The sequence below is a fragment of the Heterocephalus glaber genome, unplaced genomic scaffold, assembly GCF_053883595.1.
Source record: "Heterocephalus glaber isolate CG9 unplaced genomic scaffold, H.glaber_assembly_v1.0 deba00001463, whole genome shotgun sequence".
Taxonomy (NCBI): domain Eukaryota; kingdom Metazoa; phylum Chordata; class Mammalia; order Rodentia; family Bathyergidae; genus Heterocephalus; species Heterocephalus glaber.
The window spans coordinates 1917404-1935000 of NW_028258310.1; the positions used below are offsets into that span (position 1 = coordinate 1917404).

At 37.9% G+C, this 17597-nt stretch overlaps 1 pseudogene; it reads right to left on the bottom strand.

The window, feature by feature from the left end:
• Positions 1–1447: 1447 nt before the first annotated feature.
• Positions 1448–17597, bottom strand: part of LOC101717214 (ubiquitin carboxyl-terminal hydrolase 24 pseudogene) — a 16908-nt pseudogene continuing 758 nt past the window's right edge.

Below are 17597 nucleotides of genomic sequence, written 5' to 3' on the forward strand. Positions count from 1 at the left end.
TGATTTTAGAGTGAAAGATTTCAGTTTTTGACCATTTAGTATGGTGTTAGCTGTTGGTTTGTCATAGGTGACTTTTATCAGATTAAGATGAAGACCTTCTATTCCAATTTTCTATAGGGTTTTATCATGAATGATGTTGGACTTTGTCAAATGCTTTTTCTGCATCTATTGAGATGATCATGTGATATTTGTCCTTGGCTCTGTTAATATGGTTATTACATTATTGATTTTTTTTATGTTGAAACTTCCCTGCATCTCTGGGTTGAATCTTGCTTGGCTATGGTGTTTAATCTTCCTGATGATTTGCTGCATTCTGTTTCCAGCATCTTATTGAGGACTTTTGTATCTATGTTCATCTATGTTAGGGAAATTGGCCTGTAGTTCTCTTTCTTGGTTGGCTCCTTCTCTCATTTTTGTATCAGGTAATATTTGCTTCTAGGAATGAGTTTGGGAGTATTGGTTCCCTTTCATATTCATTAAAGAGTTTGAGGAGTAGTGGCATTAGATCTGTAAATTTGTTGTAGAATTCAGCAGTGAATCCATCAGGATCTGGGCTTTTCTTTTCTTTTTTCTTTTTTTGTTTGACTTAAGACTACGGTTTATTCGATATGTCTCCAAGCATTAAAAAGATAATTTTATGAAGTCAGACTCAATAAAATTGTATCTTAAAGTGCTTTGTATTTTGCTGTTTTAAAAACTTGTTTTGGGAACCATTCATAACTTCTTTAATGAATGATGTCAAAGAATGCATCCTGCACTTCTGAAGAATACAGCTTTTTAATGTTTTATTGCTCTTTTCTTTTTTTATTGCTCTTTTCAATCTTAATCATATCAGAAAATACCTTGAAGAGCTTAATAATTTCCCATCTTTTGATCCTGGTAATGTTTCAACAAGGTTTAACTTATGCCCAGGGCTCTCATCTGACCCATCAGAAATTCTGTACAAAGAGAGAGACATATTAAATACAAAGGTCTGCGTAAACTGAATTCTTAACTACTATTTTACAACAAAAAGGAATTTTACCACATTATCTTTACATCATTTAAATTGGATATTCCTATTCAGTGTTACTGCAAGATTAAAAATTTGCCCCCACAAACCTAAAGGCAGCTTGCTTTTTTCCTTTCTTAAAATATAAAAAGCAAAAGGAATTTTTTTTGTATCATGGAGAAAGCAACAGCTTCACTCTCACTCTTGTATGTTCATGTAACAAAAATCTGCCACCAGCTTTATTTCCTAAATTCTCCACAGAAAATGTTCATCTGTGTGTGAACAGTGACCAGAACAGCTGGCCCACACTGGCCTCCTTCTGGCCTCCTTGCAGACAGGGCAGCTTCCTTGAGGTCATGGTACCCAGAGTCCTGCAGCTGCCTGGTCTGTCCCCAGGCTCTGCAATGTTTCAAAGATAAGATTCTGTTTCCAGAAAGTGCTGACATCCAGTCTCATCATGTGCTGGGCACGTCCCTCTAAGGATCGACATCGTTGAGGTCACTTCTTAACTCACCAATCATCATGGGAGATTCTGAACCCTGCTGCAAGTGCCTTTCTTTCTTGGTTCTCATTGGCAGGACTGCTCTCTGACCCATTACTACTTCCTGATTGCTCTTTTTTATTCAGCAGAGCTGTGGCATATGCTAATGTATCCTGAGCTGAGATGGTTCACTGAAAGGTCTTTCCAGTTGATGTTTCATTAGAGTCATTGCTCTGTGGCATCCAGTAATGTTCTGACATTTTCTTCTGTAGCCACTGTACAACCCAACTCCAGTGATGGGAATTCTCTTTGAAATATTCTTTAGCAGCAGGATACTTTTGAGCAAGACTTACAAGGAACTTGACATACTGGTAGCAGTGATTGCTGTCCACATGATTACTGTGGCACATCAAAGTCAGTAATCCATTTTCCATCTCAAACACAAATTTAACTTGCTCCACTCATATATGGGATCTTCAATGACCAGTATCTCATGAAGGAGTTGGAATGTATTCTTTAACTCATGGGGTGGAGCAGTTTCTAGTTGGTTCTTAATGAAGTGCAGCATGGTGAAGATGAAGTGCTTGTTGCAGAAACAGCAGTACACCAGCATCTCGATGAGTGCCAGCAGTGAGCCTATCAGCTCTTGGAGAGATCAAACATGACTTCCAATAGGTAAGGCTTTCCTTCTAACAGGGACAGCAAGGCTTCTACTTCCTCATGGAGGAGCAGCAGGGGACTTGAGGGAGCAATGCTGATAGGTGGCCATTGTTTAAATATGCCAGGGGCAACATTCCTTTGTGAAGAGACATCTGAATGCAAGACAAGTAATGCCACTGTATTGTGCAGATTCCCAAATTTGTGTGCTTGTGCAGAACTCCAATGGTGTATCTGGTTGTTCTGCCGATTGGCCCCGAGGAGGAAGGTGATCATGTGTCTCAGTGCTGAGTGCCACAGAAAAAGATCTCCAGTCCCAATACCTTGGTTTTGCACAAAGGTGTTGAACAGGATAAAGTACTGAGCACAGTTTTTGCAATTTTCTGGGACATCTTTATCCAGAAGGGCAAGTAGTACTTCCAGTAACTGATGAAGGCTTTTTAACTTATCCTGATAAAACAAGGCACTGCCCAAGGTTTTCTCCAGAATGGTGGGCACAGCAACTCATACTTGTCTCATGCTGCACTCCAACAAGAAAATCTTTATCAACTCCCATCCTTCAGAACTAATAAAATATTCAACAAATCACTGGCAAGCATCAAAACTTTTTGAAAGTAATGCTTCAATAGTAGCAATCCATTCTTTAGTGTCAACCCTGTGTTTTTTATTTGTCCATAGATAAGTCTGGAAAAGGAACTGGATGGCAAGTTGCAAGCTCACCTTTGCCATGCAAGGATGGTATGGATGCTTTAACTTAGCATTCATTGAAGCTAAAGACAAAACAAAACTGAAATAATCACTACTGCACACATCTCTATTCTTCATAAACTTGAGGTTTTCATCTCTCACCATCTGGTAAATTTGACCAGGTATTTTCTCCACAAACAGTCCTTTCTTCTCACCTTTTTTTTTTTTTTGTACCAGGGATCAAACTTGGGTTCTTGCACTTGCGCAGCAGGCAGTGAAACCACTGAGCTAAATCCCTGGCCCTCTTCTGACCATTTTTATTTTTTTTTGCTGTGCTCTTGATAGATGTTTTTAATATATGATGATGGTTTAAGCCAAAGCTAGTCTATGTCTGGTGACACAGTAGTTTGTGTTCCTCAGGAACATCAGAAATGGAATTAATTTTTTTAGGGGAATTTATTTTATTTATTTATTTTTTATTTTTCCCCCTTTCCCTGCCCTCCCTTCAAACCCCTCCATTCCTCCCTATTTACAAAGACTTTGTTTCCATTTTTTCATTTTCTCATATTAATTCCAGTCCCTTCTTTCCTTTCCCCTACCCTTCCCACTTCCCCTTCCCCTCTGCCCCTTTTCTTCCCATTTCAAATTATCTATTATACATTTTAGTCCTTATTTACACTTTCAGTTTCTCATACCAGAGAAACTATTCAGTATTTATACATGTGTGTCCTATTTATTTCACTTAAGAGTATTGTCTCAGTGTGCCTTGATCTAGCAATAAATGTCTCTAATTTCTCATTTTTGTTGGCTGAGTAGTACTCCATTTTATAAAAAACCCACATTTTCTTGATCCAGTCTCCAGTTGATGGGCATTTGGGCTGTTTCCAAGTTTTAGCTATTACAAACTGTGCTGCTATGAACATGGATGCACATATATCACTGTGGTATGATTCTTTTAATTCTTTGGGGAAGATACCCAGAAGGGGAATAGCTGGGTCAAATGGGACTTCCAGTCCTAGTTCTTTGAGGTATCTCCATACTGAATTTTGTTCTTCTGTTGGGTTTCTGTAATCTTAACAATTATATTCCTATGTGTAGATTTTCTTTTTTTTGATCAAGACTAGTTGGAGTCCTATATGCTTCACTTATCTGTATGTCAAATTCTTTCCCCCATCTTCTCACCTTTTTTAACCAGCTTGGTCAGAATAGAGAGTTGTTCATTGTAAGGCTGATGGGGCAGAGGAGATGCCTGAGGTGAAATCTCCAGGGAAGACGGAGCTGATAGAGATCCTCAGCTTCCTGCCTTATAACACTGACTCAACTTTTCTTTGGCAATACTGGAGAGTTTTGATCCAATACCTTTTGGTAGAAGAGCATATAGGTGTTCTAGTATCTTTGATGTATATCAGTGTATGGGTTTGTTTGATCATATACTTTTGGTCTATATTCTCCTCTAAAGCATTCATACTCCAGTCTCATCATTTAGATCAAATTCTTCTATAACTGTGTCATTAAATTTATACCACTTTCCTTTTCCACACCCCTGCCTGTCCTTAATGAAAGAATAGTAGTGGCCCATGTGTGCCTGCCCACTGTATACAATGACAATGACAAGTTCATAGTTTACTGTGAGGGCAACTTTCTTTTGTGGGGATCCTCCACCTCCCTGATCCATACTTTGATGATTTTCACCAACTTCAAAGGATGAATCCTGCCGAGCCATACCTGAAACTGTGTAGGGCTCCATGTTTAGCATCCAGGGAAACCTTATTTGTTCCTCATATTTAATGGAGCATCCACACTCCCAGTGAAATCCAAATCTCATCAGGTGAATGACTAAGTCACTAGGTAGAGATTTTATGGAGGTCCTTTTCACTGTTACTCTCTTTTCTTTACACTTTTCACAGTAGTACACATTACTTCCTTCTAGAACTTCTCCTCTAACAAACTGATCCAAAAAAATTTCCAGACTCTCACAAGAAGTAACTCCTAGATTGAGCTCCATGAAAGCTTCCTCATGCTCATACCTGTGAGGACAGCCTTTACAGATCTTCTGATCAGAATAGATGCCCTGAAAAGTATTCTTAAAAATTTGGTCTCTCCCCATTTTCTTGGGATATTCATTCATCTGATCAATGAGACTAGTGAAGAATTCATAAGCATCCTGCTGTTCTCTCACATAGAGTTCTTTGTTCCACATCTTGAAAAACTTCCAGAAATTCTCAGGCACTTAATACTGCAATTTGTTTTCCATCAAATGCCCAAAAAGAGACCATGCTTGGTATAATACACTATCATCTGGATTGTCCGTGTCATCATCCACTGAAAGTAGTGTCTCAGGGAGCCCAGGTTGCATATACAGCTGCTGGAAGACTGTGTTCATGTAACAAGTCACATCACCATTCTTCAGCCCCACAAACCCTGAACTGGACCTGCTATCCACTGGGGGAAGGTAATCAAACTCTTTGATAAGAGAAGGGTCAGGTTGATGATACATAGAAAGTAGTTCTTTGATAATAATTTGAAGATTTGAAAGTGAACTATCAGCCAAAATTACAAGGACTTCATAGGCTGCCAAGCGGCTATTCATGGTACTACACTTTGGATAAAAGTCCTGTTGACTGATGTTGGCACTGTCAGCTGGAGTATGACTATTTGAAATAATTCTAGAAGCTTGGAAAAGGAAGTCATCTAACAATGGTTTAATGAGTGATGAACCAAGCATTTCCTTCTCTGCCCCACAGAGTGAAACCAGGGTCTCTTAATGAGCTGCAGGTGTCCTGCCAGTAAACTGTTGTTTGCTTCACTAGTCTCACATTCAGCTGTGCAGTTAGGCTCAAAGTTATCTAGCCACGTAATTTCATCTTCGAGCATGGTAGCTGGGCTGATTCATAACTGTTCCATTTCTGAAGTTGTCAGATCATCTAATAATTGGCACCTCAAATCAAAATACTCCATACATTGAGATAATAGCCTCTAATTGACTCATGTCATGATGCTAGTTGGGGACCAAAGAGGCAGCTGAGCTGTGAGAATGACACCTAGAAGGAACTGATTTGGCTTTTGCACATCTGAATGAGCAGAAGTGTCTGTCTGACTGAGTTTACAGCTGGTCACAAGCGACCCGGTGGATCTCAGCACTTGGTGATCCAAGCAGAATATCAATGATAAAATCAGCAACACAGCAAATTATAGAAGGATGCCAGCTGCTCTCTCCAAAGCTTCAGGCATGTAACAAGAAGAGACAAAGCTTCTCCAGCAATCAGTGAGTCTTTGGTGGACACAGACTTGCTGGACATTCCTGCATGCGGGGCTACTGTTTCTCCTTCACTTCAAGAGATATAATTGCTCCCTGAACTGCTGAGTCTATTTTGAATTCCACCAGAAAATACAGAATTACTTTCTTTAATTGGTTGGCTACTTCCAATGAGGCAAAATTGTACCACAGCCGCAGCCCATGATAATCTCATGAAACAAGTCACAGTAGAAGTGAAATCACTTACTTCCATAGTTTGTATTGCAACTCGAGCAGCAGGGCTGATTTCCTCACCCCTGATAGAAGACCTATCTGATGCTGACAAATGTCAATAGGATAACTTTTCCAGATTACCACATAAGGACATCTGTCTGCTTGCCTGCCAGCTGATATTTCAGAATGGACAAGAAGCAAGTGCTTCTATGCCATCTTTGGTGAGGCCTTCATCTAATAATGTGGTCATTGTTTGCCCAACAAGTAAAAGTCTTGCAAGTTGCAGACAGATGGAATTAACACCCTGCCTTGTCTCCTAGTCTATTTCTGATGGGATGGAATCCCTCTACATGACATTTACAACCAAACTCAAGTCTCCTGCCTTGGGGAAGCTCTCACAGAAGGATTTTGCCTAGCTTCTTGCCATGTCATCATCAGCTGTTGGCATGAGTTTGGAGCTTAGAACTTCCAAGTTGTAGAGCACTCTAAAGGTGGACATTCCTGGATCAAAAGACCAAAATAGACTTTCTAAGATTGAATTGGCACTTGGCAGATGCTGCTGCTTTGCAAAGAGGGATGAAGATTTTGAAGACTGAGAACTTGATTCAGACAATATTTTCTTTCTGCCTAAAGAATCAAGTTGATCAAGGGCTTCCTGAATGGCTGGATCAGTGAGTATCAAGAGCAGAAGCTTTCATACTTTTGGAGTTATCCTTGGCTCCTCTACGTTGGCAAACTGGTAGAGCATATCAAACACATTGCACACAAGAGCCATTGCCACCCCAGGGAGAGATTTCTCCTGCTCCACAGCATATGATGAACTAAAGACCCCACTGCTGCTGCTGCTGGAGCTGGTTGAAGAATCTGCTGAGCTCCAGAGGGGATCCTGCTGACAGAAGTCTTTACTGTAAGGACCTACTCTTCAGAAAAGTTTATTTTTGTACCGGGGATCGAACTCAGGATCCTGCACTTTCGAGGCAGGCAGCAGAACCACTGAGCCAAATCCCTGGCCCCTGGACCTGGGCTTTTCTTTGTTGGTAGTTTTTAAATTACATCTTCAATTTCATTGACTGATATTGGGTTATTTAGAATTTTTATATCTTCTTGATTCAACTTTGGTAATTCATATGTATCTAGGAATCTGTACATTTCTTCTGCATTTTCCATCTTATTAGAATACATGTTCTTGAAATAGTTATTGATGATCTTCTGGATTTCTACAGGATCTCTTGTGATTTCTCCCTTTCATTCCTACTTGCAAGGATTTGAGTCTTTTATTTATTTATTTATATAAGGGTGGCTAAGGGTTTGTCAATTTTTAATCTTTCAAAGAACCAGCTCTTTGATTCATTGATTCTTTGCATTATTTTCTTGGTCTCAATTGCATTAATTTCTGCCTTGATCTTTATAATTTCCTTCCTTTTTTGAGCTTTGTGCTTGAATTACTCTTCTTTTATAGAAGTTTGCGGTTCAACATTAGATTGTTTATTTGAGCTTTTTCTGTTTCTCTGATATGGGAATTCACTGATATAAATTTCTCTCATAGGACTGCTTTCATTGCATCTTGTAAATTCTAGTATGTTGTATTGACATTATTGTTTAATTGTAGAAACTGTCAATTTTTTTCTTTAACTTAATTTGTGATTCACTGGTTGTTCAGTTGGATTTTACTTAATTTCCATTTTTTATGAAGTTTTTGTGGTTTCTCTTATATTTAATTTCCAATATCATTGCACTATGGTCTGATAATATGCATGGGATAATTTCAATTTCTTTGCATTTACTTAAGCATGTTCTATGAGGTAGTATGTGATCTATTTTGGAGAATGTCCCATATGCAGCTGAGACAAATGTGTATTCTGATATTGTGTAGACTGTACTCTGTAGACATCTAAAAAGTCCATTTGTTCAAAAATTTTTTTCAGTTCTGATATTTCTTTGTTGATTTTTTGTCTAGTTCATCTCTCTGTGACTGTAGGGTATCAAGTTCCCCCATTACAATTGAATTAGTGCTTATTTAATTTTTCAGGTCAATAAAAATATATGAAAATATTTGTTTTATATAGTTGGGTGTGCTGGTATTTGGTGCATATATATTTATAATTGATATTTCTTCCTCTTAGATTGTGCCCTCAATAAGGATGTAGTGACCTTCATCTCTCTTGATCAGTCTTGGTTTGAAGTCCATGTTGCCCACAAATAGAATAGCTATCCTTGCTTCTTTGCAGGTTCCTGTCACATGGACTATTGTTTTCCATCCCTTGACTTTAAGTCTATGAATTTCTTTTCCAGTTAAATGTGTTTCTTGTATGCAGCATATTGTTGGATCTTGTTTCTTGATCCATTCTGCCAATCTGTTTCTTTTTATTGGTGAATTGAGACCATTTACATTGATGGCTATAACTGACATGTATTGATTTATCCTTCTCATGTTATTTTCCTGTTATTGATTTCCTTTCTTTCCTCTCTGTTTAATTACTAGCCTTGCTTGGTAGATTGATTCCACTGGGGTTCATGGAGTTGTCCTTGTTATCTCTTTCTAGAATGTCCTGCTAAATATTTTGGTGTTCTGGTTTGGTGGTCCTGAATTTTCTCAATTGTTCTTTGCTTTGGAAATATCTTATTTTTTCTGTTAATTTTTGAGATTGTTTTGCAGGTTACATTAATCTGAGTGAGAGGTTGTTTTCTTTTTTATTTATTTTATTTTTATTTTTTGGCACCAGGGATCGAACTCGGAACCTTGCACTTGCAAGGTAGGCAGCAGAACCACAGAGCTAAATCCCTGGCCCTAGAGGTTGTTTTCTTTTCTTTTCTTTTTTGCTTAAATTCTTCTATTGGTACATTTTAGGTATACAATACATTTACATTTATCATTGGTACTTGTACTTGTACATGATGTATCTTGGTTCTTATCTTTTTCCCTTTCCCCTGCTCTCCCTTCACCCCCTCCACCCTATTTACAAACATTTTGTTTCAATTTTTTCCATTTCTCATAACTTTTTCCTTTCCCTTCTTTCCTTTCCTCTCCCCCTCCCACTTCCCCTACCCCTTTGGAACTTTTCTTCCTAATTCAAATTATCAGTTATTCATTTTAATCATTTTAATCCTTATTTACACTTTCAGTTTCTCATAGCAGAGAAACTATGTGGTATTTACACATGTGTGTCCTATTTATTTCACTTAAGAGTATGTCCTCAATATGCATCCATTTAGCTATAAATATCTCTAGTTTCTCATTCTTTATGGCTAATGCTCCATTTTATAAAAAAACCACATCTTCTTTATCTAGTTTCCAGTTGCTGGGGACTTGGGCTGTTTCCAAGCTTTAGCTATTACAAACTGTGCCATTATAAACATGGGTGCACATATATTGCTGTGGTATGATTCTTTTAATTCATTTGGGAAGATACCCAGCAGGGGAATAACTGGGTCAAATGAGACCTCTAGTCCTAGTTCTTTGAGATATCTCCATACTGATATCCACAGTGGTTGCACCAAGTCTGCACTCCCACCAACAAGGGAGAAGGGTTCTTTTCTCCCCACACCCCTGCCAGCATTTGTTATTGGTTGATTTCTTGATAGCAGCCATTCTTTCTGGGGTGAGGCAGAATCTGTTTGCGGAATTCTGTTTGCCAGTATCTTGTTGAGAATTTTTGCATCTATGTTCATTAGGGAGATTGGCCTGTAGTTCTCTTTTTTTGGTTGGGTCTTTCCCTGGTTTTGGAATCAAAGTAATACTTGCTTCCAGGAATGAATTCAGAAGTATTGCTTTCCTTTCAATTTCCTTGATGAGTTTAAAGAGTAAAAGCAATAGTTCTTTAAATGTCTTGTAGAATTCAGTGAAGCCCTCAGGACCTGGGCTTTTCTTTGTTGGTAAATTTTTTATTACATTTTCAATTTCACTTATTGTAATTGGGGTTCTATATCTTCTTCATTTAACTTTGGCAATTCATATGTATCTAGGAATCTCCATTTTTTCTGTGTTTTTCATTTTATTAGAGTATAGGTTCTCGAAGTAGGTATTGATGATCTTCCGGATTTCTGTTTGATCTGTTGTGAGTTCACCTTTTTCATTCTTAATTGCATGGATTTTTGCCTTTTCTTTCCTTTTTCTGATAAGGTTGGTTAAAGGTTTATTAATTTTATTTATTTTTTGGAAAAATCAACTCTTTGGTTCATTGATTTTTTATATTGTTCTCTTAGTCTCCATTTCATTGATTTCTGCTCTGACTTTATAATTTCCTGCTCTAATTTTATAATTTGTATGAGCTTCGGGTTTGTTATGCTCTTCTTTTTCTAGGAGCTTGAGGTTCTGCATTCGGTTCTTTGAGTTCTCTCTGTTTTCCTAATATGGGCATTCACTGCTATGAATTTCCCTCATTGAACTGCTCTCATTGTGTCCCATAGATTCCTTTATGTTGTACTGGCATTATAATTTACTTGTTGAAACTGTCTAATTTCTTAATTTCCTCTGTGACCCATTGGTTGTTCAGGAGGGTGTTGTTCAATTTCCATATGTTTGTGGGGGTTTTGCTGTTTCTTATGTTATTGATCTCCAATTTTATTGCACTATGGTCTGATAATATACAGGGGGTAACTTCAATTCTTTTGCACTTACTTAAACATGTCCTATGAGCTAGCATGTGGTCTATTTTGGAGAATGACCTGTGTGCAGCTGAAAAGAATGTCCATTCTGATTTTGTGGGGTGAAACACTCTGTAAACATCTATTAAGTCCATTTGTTCAATAGCTTGGTTCAGTTCTAGAATTTTATTGTTGATTTTTTGTCTAAATGATCTGTCTATTTGTGATAGTGGAGTATTGAGGTCCCCCATTACAATAGTATTAGTGCTTATTTGGTTTTTCATGTCCATTAATATTTGTTTTGTATACTTGGGGGCATTCATATTTGGTGCATATATATTTAGGATTGTCATCTCTTCCTCTTGGGTTGTTCCCTTCACAAGGATGCAGTGACCATCTTTGTCTCTCTTAATTAGTTTTGGTTTGAAATCTACTTTGTCTGAAAATAAGATTGCTACCCCTGCTTTTTTCCATATTCCTGTTGCATGGAGAAGTGTTTTCCCATCCTTGTACTTTCAGTCTAAAAATTGCTTTTTGAGTTAGGTGTGTTTCTTTTTTTCATTTTTCTTTTTTTTTTTTAATGTTTTAATTGGTACAACTTAGCTATACAATACATTTACATTTATCATTAGGTGCTTGTACCTGTATGTGATAGGTGTGTTTCTTGCATACAGCATATTGTTGGATTTTGCTTCTTAATCCATTTTGCCAGTCTATTTCTTTTGATTGGTGAATTGAAGCCATTAACATTGATGATAATAATTGATAGATATTGACTCATCCTTGCCATGATGTTTTACTGTTGTTGACGCTTAGAGATTGTTTTCTTTTAGGGATTGAAATACTTCACTCCAAGCTCTCCTTGACGCAAAGGCTTGTGTTGAGAAGTCTGCTGTAATTCTGATGGACTTTCTGTATAAGTGATTTGTTTGTTTTCTCTAACAGCTTTCAATATTTTTTCTTGTGTTGAATTTCTGGAATCTTGACTATTATATGTTTTGGTGTAGATGTTTTTGACTATGGGTAATTGGAGTTCTATATGCCTACCTCATCTGTATGTCAAATTCTTTGTTTGCTTTTAATTCTTTTATTGGTACATTTTAGGTATACAACACAATTGCATTTCTCATTGGAAACTTGTACCTTTATATGATGCATCTTGGTTCTTATTTTTTCCCCACTCCTAGCCCTCCCTTCACCCCCTCCACCCTTCCTTATTTACAAAGACTTTATTTGCATCTTGTCAATTTCTCATCATTTTTCCTTTCCCTTCTTTCCTTTCCCCTACCCCTCCCACAACTCCTACCCCTTTGGACATTTTCTTCCTATTTTACATTATTGATTATTCATTCTAATCATTGGTACATTTTAGGTATACAATATAAGGACATTCATCATTGGAAATTTGCACCTTTACATAATCTCTCTTGGTTCTTATTTTTTTACCCTTTCCCAGCCCTCCCTTCAACCCCTCCATTCCTCCCTATTTACAAAGATTTTGTTCCTATTTTTCCATTTTCTCATGTTAATTCCATTCCCTTCTTTCCTTTCCCCTAGCCCTCCCACTTCCTTCCCCTTTGCCACTTTTCTTCTTATTTCACATTATCTGTTATACATTTTAGTCCTTATTTACACTTTCAATTTCTCACACCAGAGAAACTATTTGGTATTTATACAAGTGTGTCCTATTTATTTCACTTAAGAGTATTGCCTCAATGTGCATCCATTTAGCTATAAATGCCTCTAATTTCTCATTTTTGATGGCTGAGTAGTACTCCATTTTATAAAAAAAAACACATTTTCTTTATCCAGTCTCCTGTTGATGGGCATTTGGGCTGTTTCCAAGTTTTAGCTATCACACACTGTGCTGCTATGAACATGGGTGCACATATATCACTGTGATATGATTCTTTTAATTCTTTGGGGAAGATCTCCAGCAGTGGAATAGCTGGGTCCAATGGGGCTTCCAGTCCTAGTTCATTTGAGGTAACTCCATACTGATTTCCACAGTGGTTGTACCAGTCTACACTCCCACCAGCACTGGAGCAGGGTTCCTCTTTCCCCACAGCCCCGCTAGGATTTCTTATTGGTTGATTTCATGATAGCAGCCATTCTTTCTGGTGTGAGGTGGAATCTCAGTGTTGTTTTCAATTGCATCTCTCAAAAGACCAGTGATGTCGAACATTTTTTGATGTATTTGTTTGCTATTTGTACTTCTTTGTCTGAGAAATGTCTATTCATTTCAGATGCCCATTTTTCAGATTGGGTCTTTTAAATTTGGGAGGTCTGATCTCTTTAAGTTCTTCATAGATTCGAGATAGTAGACCTTTGTCTGAGGAAGAGCAGGTGAAGATTTTTTTCCCACATTGTGGGCTGTCTCTTCACACTGCTGGTGGTTTCTCTTGCTGTGTAGAAGCCTTTTAATAAGAAGAGATCCCACTTGTTGATTGTTTGTGCTAGTTCACAGGCAACTGAGGTTTTGTTCATAAAATCTTTTCCTACACTGATGTCTTCAAGGGTTCTACCTAACCTCTGTTCCAGCTGGTTCAGAGTTTCTATTTTAATATTTAGATCTTTAATCCATTTTGATTTTAGTTTAGTACATGGTGAGAGATTAGGTCTAGTTTTAATCTTTGGCAAGTTGAAGCCCAGTGTTTCCAGCACCATTTATTAAAGAGGCTATCTTTCCTCCAGTGAGGGTGTTTGGCTCCTTTATCGAAGATAAGATGGCTGAGTGTGTCTGGCATTGTTTCTGCATTTTCTAATCTGTTCCACTGGTCCTCAGGCCTGTTTCTTTGCCAGTACCATGCTGCTTTTATCACAGCAGCTTTGTACTATAGTTGCAGGTTGGGGATTGTGATACCCCCTGCCATGTCTCTGTTACCTAGAATTGTTTTTGCTATTCTGGGTCTCTTCTTGTTCCAAATGAATTTTTGGATTGTTTTCTCAAGGTCTATGAAGTATGCTGCTGGGATCTCAATTGGAATTGCATTAAATCTATATAGAAGTTTTGGAAGTATGGGCATTTTCACTATATTAATCCTTCCTACCCAGGAGCAGGGGATGTCTGTCCATTTTCTGATATCATCTTCAATCTCTCTTTTCAGAATGCCATAGTTTTCAGAGAAGAGGTCTTTGATTTCTTTCATTAGGTTGATTCCTAGGTATTTCAGGGTTTTGAATGCTATTGTGAAAGGAATTGTTTGCCCTATTTCACTCTCAGTGAGTCTGTCATTAGTGTAGAGGAAAGCTATTGATTTTTCTATGTTTACCTTGTAACCAGATACTTGACTGAATTTGGTTATTAAGTCTAGATGACTTTTGGTGGAGTTCTTGGGGTCTTCTATATAGAGTATCATGTCATCTGCAAATAATGACAATTTGACTTCTTCATTTCCTATCTTTATTCCTTTTATTTCTTTCTCTTGTCTAATTGTTGTGGATAATGTATCCAGAACTACATTGAACAAGAGTGGTGATAGTGGACATCCTTGTCTTGTTCCTGATTTTAGTGTGAAGGATTTTAGTTTTTGACCATTTAGTATGATATTGACTGTTGGTTTTTCATAGATGGCTTCTATCAGTTTGAGGTAGAGAACATCTTTTCCAATTTTTGGAAGGGTTTTTATCATGAATGCATGTTGGATTTTGTCAAATGCTTTTTCTGCATCTATGGAGATAATCATATGGTTTTTGTCCTTGGCTTTATTGACATAGTGTATTACACTGATTGGTTTGCGTATATTGAACCATCCCTGCATCCCTGGGATGGATCCCACTTGAACAGGGTGTATGATCTTCTGCATTCTGTTTGTAAGTATCTTATTAAGGATTTTTGCATCTATGTTCATTAGTGACATTGGCCTATAGTTCCTCTTTTTGGTTGGGTCTTTCTCTGCTTTGGGGATCACGGTGATGCTTGCTTCCAGGAATGAATTTGGGAGTATTGCTTCCCTTTCAATTTCATTGAAGAGTTTAAACAGTAGTGGCAGCAGTTCCTCTCTAAATGTCTTGTAGAATTCAGCAGTGAAGCCCAGGGCCCGGGCTTTTCTAAGTTGATAAGTTTTTAATTAAGTTTTCAATTTCATTGGTTGATATTGGGCTGTTCAGAATTTTTAGGTCTTCTTCGTTCAACTTTGTTAATTCATATGTACCTAGGAATCTGTCCATTTCTTCTGTGTTGTCCATCTTATTGGCGTATAGGTTCTGGAAGTAGATATTGATGATCCTCTGGTTTTCTGCTGGGTCTGTTGTAGTTTCACCCTTTTCATTCCTAATTGCATGGATTTGGGCCTTTTCTTTCCTTTTTCTGACAAGGTTGCCTAAGGGTTTGTCAATTTTGTTGATTCTTTTGAAGAACCAACCCTTGGCTTCATTGATTTTTTTTGTATCATTCTCTTAGTCTCCATTGCATTGATTTCTCCTCTGATCTTTATAATTTCCTGCCATGTATGAACTCTGGGGTTGTCCTGTTCTTCTTTATCTAGAAGCTTGAGGTTCAGCATCAAGTTGTTTAATTGGGCTCGTTCTGTTTTCCTAATATGTGTAATTACTGCTATGAATTTCCCTAGTAAGACTGCTTTCATTGTGTCCCATAGATTCTGATATGTTGTATTGTCATTGTCATTTAATTGAAGGAACTGTCTGATTTCTTCTTTAATTTCCTCTGTGACCCATTGGTTATTCAGAATTGTGTTGTTCAATTTCCATGTGTTTATGAAATTTTTTGAGTTTCTCTTGCTATGGATCTCCAATTTCATCACACTATGGTCTGATAATATACAGGGGATAACGTCAATTCCTTTGCACTTACTTAAACATGTTCTATTTGTGAGTATGTGGTCTATTTTGGAGAATGACCCATGTGCAGCTGAGAAGAATGTGTATTCTGATTTTGTGGGGTGGAAGACTCTGTAAACATCTGTTAAGTTCATTTGTTCAAGAGTTCGATTGAGTTCTAGTATTTCATTACTTATTTTTAGTCTAGTTGATCTATTTGTGAGAGTGGGGTATTGAGGTCCCCCACTACAATTGTATTAGTGCATATATGACTTTTCATGTCCGTTAGTATTTCTTTTATATAGTAGGGTGCACTAGTGTTTGGTGCATAGATATTTATGATTGTCCTCTCTTCCTCTTGGATTCTTCCCTTTACAAGGATGTAGTGTCCTTCTTCATTTCTCTTAATCAGTGTTGGTTTGAAATCTACTTGATCTGCAAAGAGGATAGCTACTCCTGCTTTTTTTTGGGTTCCTCTCACATGGAATATTGTTTTCCACCCTTTAACGTTCAGTCTATGAGTTTCCTTTTGAATTAAGTGTGTTTCTTGTATGCAGCATATTGTTGGATTTTGCTTCTTGACCCATTCTGCCAGTCTATTTCTTTTGATTGGTGAATTGAGACCATTAACATTGATGGTTATAACTGAAATGTATTGACTTGCCGTTGCCATGACTTTTTCTTTTTGTTGGTTTCTCCTCCTTTACATTTAATTTCTTGTCATGTCAATTGGGTTCATTCTGCTTTGCTTCCTGGGGTTGTGATCCTGAATGCCTGTTCCTAGGATATTGTGTAAAATTCTTTGGAGTGCTGTCTTGGTATTCACAAAGTTCCTAAGGTGCTCTTTGTCATGAAAGTATCTTATTTCTCCATCCATTTTGAAAGATAGTTTTTCAGGGTACATCAATCTGGGTTGGAGGCTGTTTTCTTTTAGGGCTTGGAATAGGTCACTCCAAGCTCTTCTTGCCTTGATGGTTTGTGTTGAGAAGTCTGCTCTGATTTTGATTGGCTTTCCTTTGTATGTGATTTGTTTCTTTTCTCTGGCTGCTTGGAGAACTTTGTTCTTCTGTTGAGTTTCTGGAATCTTAACAATTATATGCCTGTGTGTAGATTCTTTTTGATCAAGGCTATTTGGAGTCTTATATGCCTCATTTATCTGTATGTCAAGCTCTTTTTCCCTACTTGGGAAGTTTTCTGCCATTATTTCTGTGAAGAGTTTTTTTATGTCATCTTCACTCTCTCCTGTTTCTTCATTGAGCCCAATTAGTCTTATGTTATTCTTCTTTACATCATCTAGCAGCTGCTGGATTGATTTCTCATGTTTCCTTATAATTTTGAAGCAATTTTTCTTTTCCTGGTCACTAATTGCAATCTTATCTTCTGTATCTGAAATTCTGTCCTCACATTGGCTCATTCTGCTGTGTAGACTTTCAGTGGAGTTTTTCATGTCCTGGAAATCTATTTGCATCTGTTTTATGGATTCCATTTGTTTCCTATGTTGGGATTCCATCATGTTCCTGAGCTCCTGTCTAGATTTATTAATCATGTCTTGCACTAGGGGCACAATTTCTCCTGTTATCTGAGAAATTATTTCTGATTTCATTTTTTCCAGATCCCCTTTTGTTGCCAGTTCAGTGTGTCCAGGTGGTTGAGTATCAGAGTGTTCCATCTCATTTCCCTTTGGTTTTGCTGTAGGTGATCTGGAAATCTGGTTTTGAGACTTATTTATGTGTTTTCTCATTTTGACCAGGGGTGGGGGAGTTGGGGGGGTATTGGCACCTGCACGGATTGCCTCCTCTGAGCTGGAGAGGTGGGATAGGGGCTGGGAGCAGTTTTAGGGATGGTGGCCCAAAAGCCCTTGTCTGTGGGCTGGGAGCAGAGGGAGGGATGGAGCCCCGGGAAGCCCCTACCTCTGGGCCAGGAGCAGTGGGACTCCATACCATGGTCTG